Raw genomic sequence first — 6,000 nt, forward strand, 5'->3', positions numbered from 1 at the left:
TGAAAAGATATAGAAGGCAAATGTTTAAAAGCCATAATGACAGCAAACAGTTCAACACGTTGAGCTGAAGTCAAGGAAGTTTGTTTAATGAGTTTTGTTCCATCGTCAATGATTACAGTAGCCACTCCTGAAGAAGAACCGTCTGTAAAAAACCAAAGGTACATGAGGAATAGGCTGTTGCCTAATTATAGAAGGAAAGATATAAGAGTTAAGTTTGCTGAATTGGATCAATTTATCAGCAGGCTAATGGCATTCCAAGGTACCTGAAAATCCTGCAAGAACAAGACCCCATTCATTACTATGTTGAAAAAGCCAATTTTGTTGACTAACTGAATAAGGGATAATAATTTGAGAAGGTTCTAGACCTATAAGTTGTAAGCATCTAGTTCTACCTTGCATTATTAACTTAATAATAAGTTCATAATAAGGGTTAATAACTTTAGAGGATGGAGTTTTCATATGAATCCATTCAATAATTCCAACAGTTTGCCATAAGATGGCAGTAGGCACATGAGGTGTTGGACAAGCAACTAAAGACATGGGCAGGTGAGTATGTATTCGAGTTAACTGTGCAGAGCTGATAGCTCTATTAACTATTTGGGAAGCTTGAAATCCTCTGGAGTCATAGAGCGTGAAGTAGAAGGATCTGAGTCACCTTTACGAATATCAAGTAAAGGCTCTAACTGAGCAGTAGGAAGTTCTAAGGAAGGCCTTAGCCAATTAATATCTCCAAGTAATTTTTGAAAATCATTTCATGTTTTTAAATTATCAACTCGAATTTGCAGTTTTTGAGGCCTAATGGTAGAGTTATCAATATATTTTCCCAAATAGAAAAATGGAGATTGTCTTTGAATTTTTTCTGAGGCAATGACCAAGCCAAATGATTGTAAGGATTGTTGTAAAAATTGAGAAGCAGTCTCTAATCAAGAAATATTGTCAGTGGCTAAAAGTATATCATCCATATAATGTATGAGAAATAACACTGGAAACCTTTTTCTCACAGGAGTTAAGGCCTGAGCCACATATATTTGGCATAATGTAGGACTATTTGCCATGCCCTGAGGCAATACTTTCCATTGACATCTCCTCATGGGTTCCTTAAACTTTAAGGAAGGCAAGCTAAAAGCAAAATGTTTTCTATCTTCAGGAAACAAAGGAATAGTGAAAAAACAATCTTTAAATCTATAACTAAAAGATGATAACTGTGTGGTATGGCTGTTGGAGAGGGTAGGCCTAGTTGAAGAGCTCCCATTATTAGCATAGTTTTATTAACAGCTCTTAGACCCTGTAATAACCTCTATTTTCCAGACTTTTTCTTGATAATAAAAATAGGAGTATTCCAAGGACTATTGGAAATTTCTAAATGCCCTAATTGTTCCAGTACTAACTGTTCTGCAGCTTCTAATTTCTCCTTTGTGAGGGGCCATTGGTCCACCCATACAGGGTCATCACTCAGCCAAGTAATTGGACCAGCAGTGAGTGGAGGAGAATCCAAGGCCCCGAAGAAAAACCCAAACCTTGTCTATCACTTTTTATTTTCACATCAATAGGATGGACAGTTCCTTTTTGATTTGTTCCCAGCCCTTTTGTGGGAAGAAATCCTTGATCCAACACCATATTAGAGACGTGAGAATTTGGACTATAAAGTAATACTCCCATTTCTTTTCATATATCTTGGCCCAAGAGGTTTAAAGGCAGCCCAGGCAAAACATAAGGCTAGAAGTATCCTGAATGGCCCTCACTATCTTGCCATAATAATAACTGACTACTTTGCATAGGAGAACTCTGTCCTATTCCTTGAAGTTCTGTAATAATAGGACTAACGGGCCAATGTTTAGGCCAGTGCATCTGCGTCATAACAGAGACATCAGCTCCAGTGTCTAAAAAACCTGAAAAAACCTTTCCATTCATGGTTCATTTCATTTCTGGACGTTCTTTCCCTATCTTCTGAATCCAGTAGGCAGCACTAGATGATCCAAAAGCCTTTGTTTCTCTCTTTTGATGTTGTAAAATTTGTCCATGAGGTACAAAGGGCAAAAGTAGCAATTGTGCAATTTTATCACCAGGAGAAATCGTTATTATATTTTTAATAGTTTGTGCCATGATTTTTATTTCTCCTTCGTACTCAGAGTCTATGAGTCCTGGCATAATAGTTAAACCCTTCATGGCGACACTACTTCTTCCCAATAACAGTCCAATCAAACCCTTGGGTAAAAGTCCACAGATGCCCATAGAGAGGGCCTGAGGACCCATTGCAGGAGTTAATACATATCGGGCGGAGGTACTGAGGTCCAGTCCTGTGCTTCCTGCTGTTGCTCTGGAGAGCGAAGATATTGTATGTTTTTGTTTTTGGTTAATGTCTGATTGATAGTTTGAGGAGGATACGCAGACGTTGCCCCTATTATTTGTTGGGGCCGGGGAAGGCCCCGGGAGGAGTTTCCCGACAGTGGTGTCCCATCCCTGTGGGCCACTGAGTGACAATCTCGTGCCCAACGTTTTCCCCTATTGCATTTAGGGCATAAACCAGGGATTTTCGGACCATCTGGAGGTTTTTGAGTAGGGAAGGAAGGAGCAGGGTTACAATGAAAAAATCCACATTCTCCAGCAAAATGACCTGCCTTTCCACATTGAAAACTAGTCTTTGTTCTCTTTTGATTGTTTTTAAACCCCACTTTAGTTAATGCTGCAGCCATAGCAGCACCCTGTATATAAGCAGGCCCAATGTCTGCACAAAGGCGAATATAATCCTCCAGTGTTCCCCGTTTTCTCCAAGGTCGAATCGCAGCCTGACCTGCATTATTAGCGTTTTCAAAAGCAAGTTGCTTAACTACAATTGTACCAGTGAGTCCATCCACAATGAGTCTCCCCACCGCCTGTAACAATCTATCTACAAAATCAGCATATGGTTCATCAGGTCCCTGTCTCATTTGTGAAAGATCCTCAGTTTTGTGTGTAGAAGGTAATTTCCTCCAGGCTTGTAATGCCAAATGATTTATTTGAGGATAAGCAACAAAGGTATAAGTTAGTTGATCTTGTAAAGAAATATATGGTCCTTCCCCAATCAGCATATGATAATCCACCGGAATATCATGGGTAGCATTCTTTTCTGCTTGTTCAGCAGCCCGTTCATAAAAATCAAACTTCCATATTAAATAATCTCCACCATTTAAACAAGCTCGTGCAATAGACTTCCAATCAGCGGGGGAAAGAGCTTCTCCTGCAATAGTGTCAACCATAGCAGTAGTAAAAGGAGCAGTGAGCCCATATTGAGCACAAGCAGATTTTAAATCTTTCAAAACTTTAAAAGGAAGAGCCTGATGCTCCCTAATAGCCTGTTGAGGATGATTAGGATCAGGTCTTTCTATGACAGGACAACAGAAAATAGGATCTTCTCCTCGTTTTATTGCTGCTTATACAGCACGTTGCAAGAGACTGAGCATTTTTACAGATGTAGATTTTTGAGGAAGACAGTCCTTACTAATTTGCAGCTTTTTCACTGACTTATCTGTCATAGCCATTAGAAAATCATCCTCAGGATGATTCTCTCTTTTATGTTTTTTTTTCTCTCTCTTTTATGTTTAAAAGCCTCATCGGTTAAGTCAAAATGTTCCTCTTCATCTGAAATATTTAAATTAATTAGCTCTTTCGGTTTAGGAAGTGGCGACACAGTAGCTGATAATACAGTCTTGTCTTCTGTCAGAGGCTTATGTTTTTCTGACTTTACATTCAAATCAACACTATCATGAGAAAAACCTAAACATATTTTTATCAGATTCCACAAACTAAATGTAACAACAGCAGTATGAGTAGGCCCTCGAGACTCATAATAATTTTTTAAATCTTCTCCAACTTTCTGCCAGATTTCTGTCACAGAGCCGCCATCAGGAAACCAGGGAGATACATCATGGATATGCTGCAAAAATTCAGTCAACTGTGAGGTAGAAACTTTATTACCCCGAGCTATAAGCATCGAAAGTAAAACCTGAGCAAATAATTCACGCTCCTTTGAGCCCTTTTGCCCCATCTTATTTTACTTCTGACTGTTGCCTTATGCCTCTATTAGTTTCACTTTTACTCGTGGCCACACATATTTTGCATAAGGGTTCTCTTACCTGCACTTTCTTTTCCTTTTAATTGCCTTCATGCTTCAGGTCCCTGTTCGGGCACCACTTGCCATGGACCAGCCGGAGAAAGAGGATTTCACCACCCAGGGTCAGAAGGGACGGGGTAAGGAACTGAAGTAGCACCGACGAATGGGGTCAGAAGGACCAAGACAACTGATGGTTGCAAGGTAAGTTTTATTATGCTACAGGTGCAGATTATATAGACTAGAAAAGGGAAGGTTGCCAGACGGTGGTTTACATTATCTAATGACTGTCTCGGCTCAAGGTTAACTTCCCTGGGAGAAAACCCATAAGCCCAGAATCATCCAAAATAACCTGCATGTGCAGGGAGGAGACAGCTTTGCTTGTCTCATTTTACTTTCTTTCTGATTTCTGGGCCCTGGTGATTTATCTCCCATGGAATGGAACAAGGAGGGGAACAAGTAGGGACAGTCCCTTCGAGCAGCAGCGGCATGCCTGGCATGTCCGAAGGTGCTCTCAAGGCTGACTGCTTCCCACACATATGTTGGCTTGTTTAAGCCTCAAGCCCTCGATCCTTTGTTGAAATACAATAATTTCATTCCTATGGTTTTCAATACCAAAAACTCAACCTCCAGGAGGGTTAAAGTCTAATTTGTACTCCAAACCAAGTAGCAGTGCAGTTCGCTACTACTGAGGCTGAATCCATAAAGACTTCAAGACCACGACCAGAAGACAAGTTATTATATATAATACCCTAGAAGGCCTGAAACATAATTATCATATACATAGCTGGTCCTTCAGAACTTTTTACCTATAACATGTTTTTTGATGAAAGTTATTTAATGTACTGGAGATAACTGTGAATTACTGATCAAATATTTGAATACTTATACTTACCTGGAATTTCATTTCTGCTGAAAGAAAAAGGAAGAACAGGACTCACCTAAAAAAAAACAAACTTTAGAAATGAAAGTAAACATCTTATCACACACTATCACTTTTGGAAGCAGCATAGAGGGGCAGTCAACAGTAAAACACTGGTGAAATAGGACAAAACTCTAGGCCAAAAATCCATTATTATTATCATCCGTGACAGTACCACAACTGTGCCCTTCATAATTAATAAGCACTCCTAAGAGTCTTCATTTGGCACCAGATGATGTGTTTAAGAGAAACACTCTGGGAGGTTTTGAATCAGACTTGGTTTTTTGTTAGCCAAGTTACAGGAGAATTTTTAAAGTGGGGGGAAGGGAAGAAGGAAACGGACCAGAAAAAGGATTGAAGCCATCATCTACAAACCAACAAAGCACTGAGAGTTCCAAACGTTATGTCAGACACTAAAATGACTGATACAGGCTCAAATGGTTTATAAAACCTAGAAAAAGACTACACCAGCAAAGTCCCCATTTATCTGTAGAGTTCAGAAACTAAAACAAGGAATATTTCAGCTTAACACCTTATCTCAAGAGAATCATATACACTTCACATGAATAAAAATACCTGAAACCAAACATTTTTAAAAGCTCCAATACCCAAAATAGAAAGAAAAAAATTAATTCAGAAGACTCAATCCATCCATGATAATCACAAAATGGCTGGGCAATCTCTATCTCCCTTCCACACTAACCATCCATCCCCTGGAAGACCAAGGGAGATCAGACCTTCCAGACTTACCTTCCAGACCTTCCAGACACCTGGCTGCAGCAAAATTCGATGGAATCTCCTTGTGGAACAGCAGTTTCCCATCTCTTGTGTCTCTCCCTGTCATGATCATGCAGGAAGCAAGTCTGGCTGTGCTATTTCTTATCATTGTGTGTCACCCATCTGCAACATGATATTGAAAAAGTAGTTCCCCTTCCCCCAGAAGGTTGAGGCTCAGCTACAGGGGTAATTCTCCTGGGCACACAGTCATTAT

The sequence above is a fragment of the Mesoplodon bidens genome, assembly GCF_964165515.1.
Source record: "Mesoplodon bidens genome assembly, contig: HAP1_SCAFFOLD_806, whole genome shotgun sequence".
NCBI lineage: Eukaryota > Metazoa > Chordata > Mammalia > Artiodactyla > Ziphiidae > Mesoplodon > Mesoplodon bidens.